The sequence below is a fragment of the Trichechus manatus genome, unplaced genomic scaffold (assembly GCF_000243295.1).
Source record: "Trichechus manatus latirostris isolate Lorelei unplaced genomic scaffold, TriManLat1.0 scaffold00051, whole genome shotgun sequence".
NCBI lineage: Eukaryota > Metazoa > Chordata > Mammalia > Sirenia > Trichechidae > Trichechus > Trichechus manatus.
The window spans coordinates 12672744-12686197 of record NW_004443987.1 but is presented as its reverse complement, the minus strand read 5'-3'; the positions used below and the strand labels follow the sequence as shown (position 1 = coordinate 12686197).

At 35.5% G+C, this 13454-nt stretch overlaps 1 protein-coding gene and 1 pseudogene across 1 annotated transcript in view; both read left to right on the top strand.

Annotated features, from left to right (window-relative positions):
- Positions 1-13454, top strand: part of PCDH11X (protocadherin 11 X-linked) — a 944132-nt gene that overhangs the window by 683552 nt on the left and 247126 nt on the right. The window lies entirely within an intron of this gene.
- On the top strand, positions 2712-3271 carry LOC105756329 (40S ribosomal protein S24 pseudogene; annotated as a pseudogene).

The following is a 13454-nucleotide window of genomic DNA, read 5'->3' as shown; positions in this document are numbered from 1 at the left end:
AAGCTGTAAACCACAACAACTTCAAAACAAAAGGGAGAATATATGGTGTAGCTATAAAACTTCTAATGGAGAGGAAGTCAAGGTGATTTCAAGATATAACAGATTGTTTTAAATATCAGAGGATAAAAACAAACTTCAGGGTAATCACAAAGAAAATAAATGTACTCACCAAAATAAGAAGAAAAATAAAAAAAGACTCAGTAAATACAAAAACAACAATAACAAATGATAAGAAAATAAAATCCATATACAAAAATCACTCGGCACAGAAAATTAAGAACAAAGAAACCTTGAACACCATAAAAAAAAAAGTACAACAGAATGGCAGCTGTGATTTCATACCTATTGATAATCACACTGAATGTAAGTGGATTAATGCACTTTTAGAGGCAGAGAGTGGTAGAATGGATTAAATAACATGACCAATCAGTATGTTGCCTACAAGTGACACACCTTAGACACAAAAACCATAAATAAGTTAAAAATCAAAGGATGGAAAAAATATATCAAGCAAACAGTAATCAAAAGAGAGCAGGAATAGCAATATTAATTTCTAACAAAATAGAATTTAATTCAAAATCCATTATAAGAGACAAAGAAAGGCATTCATTATATAATGAGTAAATGATCAATTCACCAAGAAGATATAACAATAATAAATATTTATGCATCCAATGCCAGAGCTCCAAAATATATAAAATAAACTCTAACAGAATTGAAGAGAAATAGTTAATTCTAAAATAATAGTAGGAGACTTTAACACACCACTTTCCATGATGAACAAAACAACTAGAAAGAAAATCAACAAAGATACAGAAGATCTAAATAACACTATTAATCAACTTGACGTAACAAGTATGTATAGAACACTCCACCCAACAGCGGCACAATACACATTCTTCTTCAATGCACATGGAACATTCTCCAGAATAGACCATATTTTAGGCCACAAAGCAACCCTCAATAAGTTTAAAAACATTGAAATTATTCCAAGCATCTTCTCTGATCATAATGCTATAAAACTGGAAATCAATAACAAGAAGAACAAGGAAAACCAATTAAATACATGGATACGAAATAACATATTACTAGAAAACTATCGGGTCATAAAAGAAATCAAAAGTGAAATTAAAAAATACTTAGAATCAAACGAGAATGAAAACACAACATACCAAAACCTTTGGAATATGGCAAAAGCAGTGCTCAGAGGAAACTTTATATCAATAAATGCATACATTAAAAAGAAGAAAGGTCCAGAATCAATAACTTAACCAGTCAACATAAACAAATACAAAAGGAAGAGCAAAGGAAGACTGAACTACCAGAAGAAAGGAAATAATAAAGATCAGAGCAGAAATAAATAAAAGAGAAAAGAGAAAAACAATAGAAAGAATCAACAAGACTAGAAGTTGGTTCTTTGACAGAATCAATAAAATCAACAAACCACTGGCCAAATTGACATAGGAAAAAAAAAGCAAGAAGATGCAAATAACCAAAATAAGAAATGAAATGGGTGACATTACAACAGATCCAACTCATCATAACAGAATATTATGAAAAATTATACTCTAACAAATTTAAAAATCTAGAAGAAATGGACAAATTTCTACAAACACACAGCCTACCTAAACTAACAGAAACAGAGGTAGAAAATCTAAATAGACCCATAACAAAAGAGGAGATTGAAGATGTCATCAAAAAGATCCAAACAAAAATAACCCTGGCCCAGACAGCTTCACTGGGGAAATCTACCAAACATTCAGAGAAAAGCTGACACCCATTTTACTCAAATTTTTCCAGAGCAAAGAAAAGGAAGGCGTACTCCCTCATTCATTGTATGAAGCAAACATAACCCTGATACCAAAACCAGGTAAAGACATCACACACACAAAAAAGAAAATTACAGCTGAATATTCCTCATGAATATAGACACAAAAATTGTCGACAGAATTCTAGTCAATAGAATTCAACAGCATATCAGATAAATAAATAATACATCATGATCAGGTGGGATTCATACCAGAAATGCTAGGGTGGTTCGACATAAGAAAATCGATCAATGTAATTCACTACAGAAATAAAACAAATAATCTCCATGCAGAAAAGGTATTTGATACAATCTAGCACCCTATCCAGATAAAAACTCTCAGCAAAATAGGAATAGAGGGAAATTCTTCTACATAATTAAGGGCATATATGCACAACTGACAGCCAACATTATTCTCAGTGGGAAAAGACTGAGAGCCTTCCCCTTGAGAAGAGGAATGAGACAAGGATGCCCATTATCACCACTCTTATTTGATGTTGTGCTGGAAGTCCTAGCCAGAGCAATAAGACAAGAAATGGAAATAAAGGGTATACAGATTGGAAAGGAAAAAGTAAAACTATCTCTATTCATAGGTGACATGATCCTATACACTGAAAATACCAGAGAGTCCATGAGAAAGCTAATGGATCTTATTGAAGGATTCAGCAAAGTGGTAGAATACAAGATTGTCTTAGTTATTGAGTGCTGCTATAACAGAAATACCACAAGTGAATGGTTTTAACAAAGAGAAATTTATTTTCTCACAGTTTAGGAGGCTAGAAGTCTGAATTCAGGGTGCTGGCTCTAGGGGAACACTTTATATCTGTAGGCTCTGGGGGAAGGTCCTTGTTTCTTCTAAGCTTCTGCTCCTGGACAATCTTCATGTGACTTAGCATCTCTCTTCCCCCAACTCTGCTAGCTTGCTTGCTTGTTTAATCTCTTTATACCTCAAAAGATATTGACTCAACTCTTTTCCTCTCTGACTACTTGAAGATCTGCCACCATCATGAATGACACAGTAACTATCCGAACCAGGAAATTCATGACCAACTGACTACTCCAGTGGAAAAAAATGGTCATTGATGTCCTTCACCTTGGGAAGGCAACAGTAACTAAGATGGAAATTTGGGAAAAACTAGCTAAAATGTACCAAATCACACCAGATGTCATCTTTGTGTTCAGATTCAGAGAACCCATTTTGGTGGTGGAAAGATTACTGGCTTTGGCGTGATTTATGATTCCTTGGATTATGCAAAGAAAAATGAACCTAAAGACAAACTTGCAAGACATGGCCTGTATGAGAAGAAAAATACCTCAAGAAAACAGTGCAAGGAGCACAAGAACAGAATGAAGAAAGTCAGGGAGACTGCAAAAGCCAACGTTGGTGCAGGCAAAAAGAAGGAATACAGATTCTGCAGTGACTTAATCCTCAATGATTGTGTGAATTTTTCACCAGACGATTAATAAACTATAAAAACTTAAAAAAAGATACTGACTCAAGACACATCCTGCACTAATCCTGCCTCACTAACATATCAAAGACAACCAGTTCCCAAATGGGATTAAAACCACAGGCATAGAGGTTAAGAATTACAACACATATTTCTGAGAGACACAATTCAACCCATAACAAAGATCAACACACAAAAATCAGTGGGGTTCTTTTATACTAACAAAGAGAACTCCAAAAAGGAAATCAAGAAAACAGTACCATTTACAATAGGCCCCCAAAGGATAAAATACCTAGGAATAAACCTAACTAGGGATGTAAAAGACCTACACAATGAGAACTATAAAACACTACTGCAAGAAACTAAAAAAGACCTACATAAATGGAAGAATATTCCATGTTCATGGATTGAACTACTTAACATTGTGAAAATGTCAATATTACCCAAAGCAATCTATAGATACAATGCAATTCTGATCCAAATCCCAACAACATTCTCTACTCAAATGGAAAAACTGATCATCAACTTTATATGGAAAGGAAAGAGGCCCCAAATAGCCAAAGCAATATTGAAGAAGAAGAACAGAGTAGGAGGCCTCACACTTCCTAATTTCAAAACATACTGTACAGCCACAATATTCAAAATAGCCTGGTGTACTGGTTCAATGACAGATACAGAGACCAATGGAGTAGAATTGAGAACTTTGAAGTAAATGCAACCATCTCTAAGCAGCTGATTTTCAACAAGGGGTCAAATTCCACATAATGGGGGAAGAAACAGTCTCTTCAACAAATGGTGCTGGAAAAACTGGATATCCATTTGCATAAAAATGAAACAAGGTCCATATCTTACACCATACACAAAAACTAACTCAAAATGGATCAAAGACCTAAATGTTAAAGCTAAAACTATAAAGTTCTTGGAAGATAACATAGGGACAAAATTGTGGGACCTATTTTTTTGCAGAAATAGACTATCAAACACAACTACAAGTACATTGACAACAGAAGACAAATTAGATAACTGGGACCTCCTAAAAATTAAATACTTATGCTCATCAAAAGAGTAAAAAGAGAATCTACAGACTAGAAAAAAATCTTTGGGAATGGCATATCTGATAGGGGTCTAATCTCTAAAATATATAGAAAACTTCAACAATAAAAAGACAAATAATACGATTGAAAAATGGGCAAAGGACATGCAGACACTTCACTAAAGAGGACATTCAGGTGGCCAATAAACATGAAAAAATGCCCACAATCATTAGCCATTGTTGTTGTTAGGTGCCGTCGAGGTGGTTCCAACTCATAGGTACCCTATGTACAACAGAACAAAACACTGCCCAGTCCTGTGCCATCCTCACAGTTGTTGCTATGTTTGAACCTATTGTTGCAGCCACTGTGTCACTCCATCTTGTTGAGGGTCTTCGTCTTTTTCGATGACCCTCTACTTTACTAAGAATGATGTCCTTCTCCAAAGACTGGTACCTCCTGATAACATATCCAAAATACGTGAGAAAAAGTCTTACCATCTAAGGAGCATTCTGGCTGTACTTCGCCAAGACAAATTTATTCGTTCTCCTGGCAGTCCGTGGTATATTCAATATTCTTCACCAACACCATAATTCAAAGGCATCAATTATTCTTTGGTCTTTCGTATTCATCGTCCAGCTTTTGCATGCATATGAGGCGATTGAAAATACCATGACTTGAGTTAGACACACCTTAGTCCTCAAGGTAACAGCTTTGCTTTTGAACACTTTAAAGAGGTCTTCTGCAGCAGATTTGCCCAGTGCAATACATCGTTTGATTTCTTTACTGCTGCTTCCATGGGAGTTGATTGTGAATCCAAGTAAAATGAAATCCTCGACAACTTCAATTTTTTCTCTATTTATCATGATGTTGCTTATTGGTCTAGTTGTAAGGATCTTTGTTTTCTTTATGTTGAGGTGTAATCCACACTGAAGGCTGAAGTATTTGATCTTTATCAGTAAGTGCTTCAAGCCCTATTCACTTACAGCAAACAAGGTTGTGTCATTTGTATAGCACAGGTTATTAATGAGTTTTCTTCCAATCATGACACCGAGTTCTTCATGTAGTCCAGCTTCTCGGATTATTTGTTCAGCATACAGATTGAATAAATGTGGTGAAAGGATACAACCCTGAGGCACACTTTTCATGATTTTAAACCAAGCAGTATCCCCTTATTCGGTTCAGACTACTACCTCTTGATCTATATCCAGCTTCCGCATGAGCACAATTAAGAGTTCTGGAATTCCAAATCTTCGAAATGTTATCCATAATTTGTTATGATCCACATAGTCGAATGCCTTTTCATAGTCAATAAAACACAGGTAAACATCTTTCCGGTGTTCTCTGCTTCCAGCCAAGACTCATCTGTTATGGACTGAATTGAGTCCTCCCAAAATGTATACCAACTTGGCTAGGCCATGATTCCCAGTATTGTGTGGTTGTCCATCATTTTGTGATCTGAAGTGATTATGCTTTGTGTTTTAAATCCTAACATCTATGATGTTAATTAGGCAGGATTACAGGCAGTTATGTTAATGAGGCAGGCCACAATCTATAGGATCAGATTGTATCTTGAGTCAATCTCTTTTGCGATATAAAAGAGACAAACAAACAGAAAGGAGAGGGACCTCATACTACCAAGAAAGAAGAGTGGGAAGTGGAGCACTTCCTTTGGATACAGGGTCCCTGCACTGAGAAGCTCCTAGACCAGGGGAAGATTGATGACAAGGACCTTTCCCCAGAACCAACAGAGACAGCCTTCCCCTGGAGCTGGCACCCTGAATTTGGTCTTCTAGCCTCCTAGCCTGAAAGAATAAATTTCTATTTGTTAAAGCCATCCACTTGTGGTATTTCTGTTATAGTAGCACTAGATAACCACCATCTGACATCAGCAATGATATCCCTTGTTCCACATCCTCTTCTGAATCTAATAAGCCTTTAACCCCCCAAAAACTAGTTACCTTCAAGTTGATTCCTATTCATAGCAACCCTACAGGACAGAGTAGAACTGCCCTCTAGGGTTTCCAAGGAGAGGCTGGTGGAGTTGAACTGCCAACTTCTTGGTTAGCATTCGAGCTCTTAGCCACTGTACCACCAGGGCTCCTAATTAGCCATTAGAGAGATCCAAATGAAAACTAAATGAGATACCGTCTCACTCCTGCAAAAATGGCACTGATCCAAAACAAACAAAAAACAGGAAAACAGCAAATAACTGGCAAGGTTGTGGGGAGACTGGCACTCTTATAAACTGCTGGTGGGATTGTAAAATGGTACAACCTCTATGGAAAACAGTATGACACTTCTTCATAAAGTTAGAAATAGAAATACCTTACAATCCATCAATCCCACTCCTAGGTATATATACTAGAGAAATAATAGCAGTGACACAAATAGACATATGCACACCTATGTTCACTGCAGCATTATTCACAATAGCAAAAAGATGGCAACAACCTATGTGCCCATAAATGGATGAATAGATAAACAAATTGTGCTACTTACATACAGTGGAATACTACAGAGCTATAAAGAATAAATGATGTGTTCTTGACACATCTTATAGATGAATTAGTGGATATTATGCTGAGTGAAATAGGTCAATCTCAAAAGGATAAATATTGCATGGTCTCACTTTTATAAATACAAGAATAGGTATACATACAGAAAGCAAAGTTTGTGATGGGAGGGGGAGTGAGGGGAAATCACTTTCTAGATAGTAGACACTTGTTATTTTGGTCATGAGAAAGGAAATGCCCAGTATGGGTGAAGTCTGCATAACTTAACCAAAGTAAATGATGACACTAAGAAGTACACAAGAATAAGGAACAATTTTGGTAAATGCCATAGCATAAATAACTTTGCAACAATATTAATAACAACCAAAAAAGATGTATGTGGTTACATAGGTAGATATATATATGCATATATGTGTATAGGAAGGCACATGTGAGTATATAGGGTGCAGGTATAGGTGTATCTGTAGGCGTATATATATATATATATATATACATGTTTGTGTGTACTGCATATATATACATATAAATAATAAAACACATAGGGGTACAGTTATGGATACTTCTGAGACATAACCAAACACCTCGCAGAATTGGTTTACTGGATTAAAAGGCTTAGGACCATAGTCTCGTGGGACAACTCAGTCAAGTGGCATAACATAATTAATAAATATAATGTTCTATATTCTAATTTGGTAAGTAGCGTCTGGGGTCTTAAAATCTTGCAAGTGGCCATCTAAGATACAACTGTTGGTCTGTACTTGTCTGGAGCAAAAGAGAAAGAAGGAAATCAAAGACTAAAAGAAGAAACTAGGCTACAGAACTAAGAGCCCACATGAACAATGGCCTCATCTATCCTATGAGCAGAAGAACTAGATAGTGTCTAGCTATGACTACCGATCAATCTGACTAGGGGCACAGTAGATGGTCCCCGATAGAATGGGAGAAAAATGTAAAACAGAACTCAGATTCCTAAAAAAGGCCATAATTACTGGAGGAACCCCTGAGACTATCATCTTGAGAGACCCCTTATACTTGGAACTGAAGTCACTCACAGAGGTCACCTTTCAGACAAATAATAGATTAACTCATAAACAATATCACCCGTGAGTGCGGTGTTTCTTTAAATAATCATCTACATAAGGCCAAATGGTCAACATTTACTCTAAAGCAAAGATAAGAAGATAAATGGGGAGGACAGAGAAGCTAGATTAGTGGAAACTGAACAAGAAGAATGGAAGTAATGAGAAAGCTGGCAGATTGTGAAAAACACAACCAATGTCACCAAACAATATATATAGAAATTGTTAAATGGAAATCTAATTTGATGTGTAAACTTTGACCAAAAACACAATGGAATATTACAAAAAAATTTTAAATGTCAATTTATTGAGTTTGAGGCTGAATTTACTTTCATAATCGAGCTGGTTGTATGTGATAGCTAATAGTGCCTGTGTAGAAAGATAAATACTATTAAAAATTAATTTCTTAAATTACATAGGATAAGATTTTCCTTATTTTTAATATGAAGAGCATAGAAATCTGATTTGATTTTTTTTTTAAACTAGCTTCCTCTTTCTAAAGACTTGAGTAGTTCTATTTCTGAAAACCTGCTTAAAAGCGTTCAATATTATCCAAATGATCTTAGGATATACTCTAACCTCCTTCACATATGTTAATAAATCTTTGATAACCTGCCTCAAATTACTTCAACACCCTTATTTCTCTCTTTTTTCTGCTTGAATTCTATTCTACCTACTTGTACTTAGAGGTCTTTGATTAAGGATTCCAGCCATTTTTTTAATTAGAAAGCTACTTCTGTTTCCTGGCTTCCTTATCCTTTATAACTTATCTCATACGCCACTTCCTTCATGTAGTCTTGCCCAATTTCTGGTCCTATTACAAGAGCCTTTCATCGTAAATTGTAAGCATATTTTTATAATGCTCTGTACAATAGCTACATTTTATGAGACTGAGCCATTTCATTATAATATTTTAAGGTGATTTATTACAAGTAACTCTAAGGCAAAATGTCTTTTTTTTTCTAAAAAAAATTCTTAGACTAACACAAAGAATATGTTTTGATCAATGAAATTTGTTTTTAAAGTATATTATATTGAGGTTAGTAATGAAACTACTATACATGCGGAATGCTGAATGCCCTATCAGATTTCAGGCTATGCTGATTTATAATAAGTAATTAACTAATGAAGACAGTGCTAAGTATGCTGGGGAGTTCTTGAAGCAATGATTTGCAGTTTTGACAAATTGCTGTAGATGAAATTATAATGCCTCATTTGTATTCATTCTCTTCTTTCTTGAATCTACAAGCTTTACTTTAAGCAAGTATAGAAATGGCTTTCAAAAGAAATAATTATTTGTATGGAAGAGCAAATGGCCCTTAGATTAACATATGAACTATTCTTTAGTGAGTATGTACTTTTAAGTTACTTTTTCCTGTCTTTGAAGGAGAGATTAATTTCGTTATCAAACTGTTACATATACATGTACTTAATACTGTATATTCAGTGGAAAGAACATGGTTATTATGAAAGGGACCTGAGAAATAGTTTAGTAATTCTCTGGTTTGATGAACCTCTGTAACTATTGCCCTGAGATAATCTTTAAACCTTAAAACTTAAACCAAAAACATCCCCTGAAGTCTTCTTAAAACCAAAGAATAGCTTAGCTTAACTAGTAAAGAATGTCTACCTTAAGCATTGTGCTCATTTAAGATCTATCTATATGGGATCAAATTGACAATAGCAACTTGAAACATTAGATAGGAAATTTAGAGGGCAGTGAATTTATGTTAATGTGGGAGGAACGACTCTGAAAAGGAAGGTGAGAATGACTGCACAACTTAATGTAGTCAATGTTATTGAATCGTATATGTAGAAATTGTTGAATTGGTGTAAGTTCTGTTGTGTATATTCTCAACACAACAAAAATAAAATAAATTATAAAAAAAAGTGTGGTTCAATTTCCCCATATATAACATTATATTGCATTTAAGTGGCAATTTAAAAATTCTCTGCTCCTTTTCTCTGGTATGTTACATTAATTCAATAATGTTGAATAATTAAAAAAAAAAAAAACCCAAACCCATTGCCGTGGAGTCAATTCTGACTCATAGTGACCCTACAGAACAGAGTATAACTGCCCAATAGGGTTTCCAAGGAGTGGCTGGTGGATTTGAACTGCTGACCTTTTGGTTAGCAGGCTAGCTCTTTGCCACTGCACCACGAGGTCTCCATGTTGAATAATAGCTAACACAAATAGCTGTTATTCACGCCAAAGGATTAGATATGAATTTGCTTTTTGAGCTAACAAAAAAGTGTGCAATGCTAAAATATAATAAGTTAAAGATGAAGGTAAAAACCTTGGAAAACCTCAAAAACACATCAACTAAATACTTAAGGGATATCTTACCCAGTTTAAACCTCAAGGGAAATTCTGGTAGACAAACGGACATCATTTAAAAAATTAATAGAGAAAATAAAGGATAATTTTTAAATGATCACAGCAGCAATACAGCAAAAAAAAAAAAAAAAAGGTCATTAAGTTACTTAACTATACATGTTCCAACCACTGTAAGTTTGTCATACTGTGGTGGCTTACATGTTGCTGTGATGCTGGAAGCTATTGCACTGGTATTTCAAATACCAGCAGGGTCCCTCAGGATGGACAGATTTCAGTGGAGCTTCCAGACTAAGAAGAAGGACCTGGCATTCTACTTCCAGAGAGAATTATCCATGAAAACCTTATTAATAACAACAGAACATTGCTATAGTGCTGAAAGATGAGCCCCTCAAGTTGGAAGGCATTCAAAATATGACTGGGGAAGAGCTACCTCCTCAAAGTAGAGTCGACCTTAATGATGTGGAAGGACTAAACCTTTCAGGACATTCATTTGCTGATGTGGTACAACTCAAAATGAGAAGAAAGAGCTGCAGACATCCCTTAGTAATGGTAACATGGAATGTACAAAGCATGAATCAAGGAAAATTGGAAATCGTCAGAAATGAAATGGAACCCTTGAAGATCAATATCTTAGGCATTAGTGAGCTGAAATGGACTGTTATTGGCCATTTTGATCCAGACAATCAAGTGGTTTGCTATTCCTGGAACGACAAACTGAAGAAGAACAGCACTGCATTCATTGTAAAAAAGTACATTTCAAAATCTATCCTGAAGTGCCATGCTGTCATTGATGGGATAATATCCAAATGCCTACGAGAAAGACTAGTTAATGTAATTATTATTCAAATGTATGCACCAATCATTAATGCCAAAGATGAAGAAACTGAAGATTTTTACGAACTGCTGCAGTCTGACATTGATCAAAGATGCAATATGCATTGATAATTACTGGTGATTGGAATGCAAAAGTTGGAAACAAAGAGGGATGAGTATTTGGAAAATATCACCTTGGTGATAGAAATGATGCCAGTGATTGCATGAAGGAATTCTACAAGAACATTTACTTATTGATTGGAAATACCTTTTCAACAACACAAATGACAACTATACATGTGAAACTCACCTGTTGGAATACATAAGTATCAAGTTGATTACATCTGTGGAAAGAGATAATGGAGAAGCTCAATATCATCGGTCAGAACAACGTCAGGGGACAACTGCATAACAGAACACCAGTTGCTCATATGGAAGTTCTAGAGAAAGCTGAAGAAAATTCAAACAAGTCTATGAGAGCCAAAGTATGACCTTGAATAAATCCAGCCTGAATTTAGAGACCATCTCAATAATAGATTCGATGCACTGCAAACTGATGACAGAAGACCAGAAGAGTTGTGAAATGACATCAAGGACATCACACATGAAGAAAGCAAAAGGTCATTAAAAATAAAAGAAAGAAATAAAAGACAAAAATGGAAGTCAGAAGAGACTCTGAAACTTGCTTTGGAGTGCAGAGTAGCTAAAGCAAATGAAGAAATGTTGAAGTAAAAGAGCAGAACAGAAGACTTTAATGGGTGATTTTAGAAGACAAGGTAAAGTATTATAATAAAATATTCAAAGACCTGGCATCAGGAAATCAAAAGGGAAGAACATGCTAGGCATTTCTCAAGCTGAAAAAAATGAAGAAAAAATTCAAGTATTGAGTTGTAATATTGAAGGATTCTATGGGCAAAAAAAGGAATGACGTTGGAAGCTTCGAAAAAAGATGGAAGGAAAACAAAGAGTCACTGTATCAAGAAGAATTGGTTGACTGTTAACCATTTCAGGAGGTAGCATATGATCAAGAACCAATAGTATTGAAGGGAGAATTCCAAGCTTCACTGCAATCATTGGTAAAAAACAAGGCTTCAGGAATGGACAAATACCAATTGAGATACTTCAAGAAATGGATGCAATGCTGGAAGTGCTCATCATCTATGCCAAGAAATTTGAAAGACAGCTACCTGTACAACTAACTGGAAGAGACCCATATTCACTCACATTCCAAAAAATGGTGATCCAGGAGAAAGCTGAAATTATTAAACAATGTCATTAATATCACATACAAGCAAAATTTTGCTGAAGATAATTAAAAAAATGGCTGCAGCCATATATCAACAGAAAACTGCCAGAAATTCAACCAGGATTCAGAAAAGGACATGGAATAAGGGATATCATTGTTGATGTCAGATGTATCTTGGCTGGAAGCAGAGAATACCAGAAAGATGTTTACCTGTATTTTATTGACTATGCAAAGGCATTTGACTGTGTGGATCATAACAGATTATGGATAACATTTGAAGAACAGGAATTCTAGAACGCTTAATTGTGCTCAGGGGAACCTGTACATAGACCAAGGGGCAGTGGTTCAAACAGAACAAGGGGATACTGTGTGGTTTAAAATCAGAAAAGTTGTCTGCGAGGATTGTATCCTTTCGCCATACTTATTCAATCTGTATGCTGAGTAAATAATCCGAGAAGCTGGACTATATGAAGAAGAATGTGGCATCAGGATTGGAGGAAGACTCATTAACAGCCTGCAATATGCAGATGACACAACGCTGCTTGCTGAAAGTGAAGAGGGCTTGAAGCACTTACTGATGAAGGTCAAAGACTACAGCCTTCAGTATAGATTACACCTCAGTGTAAAGGAAACAGAGATCCTCACAACTGGACCAATAAGTAACATCATGATAAACGGAGAAAAGATTGAAGTTGTCAAAGATTTCATTTTGGATCCACAATCAATGCCCATGGAGGCAGCAGTCAAGAAATCAAATGACATATTGCATTGGGCAAATCTGCTGCAAAAAAAGAAAGCAGAGATGTCACTTTGAGGACTAAGGTGTGCCTGATTCAAGCCTCGGTATTTTTAGTCTCCTCATTTGCATGCGAAAGCTAGACAATGAATAAGGAAGACCGAAGAATAATTGAAGCATTCTAATTATGGACTTGACGAAGAATACTGAATATACGGTGGACTGCCAGAAGAACTAACAAATCTGTCTTGGAGGAAGTACAGCCAGAATGTTCCTTATAAGTGAGCATGATGAGACTTCGTCCGCTTACTTTATTTTTTATTTTTTATTTTTTTTAAATATTTTATTGTACTTCAGGTGAAGGCTTACAGAACAGATAGTTTCTCATGTAACAGTAACACACATGCTGTTTTATGACATTGGTGAACAACCCC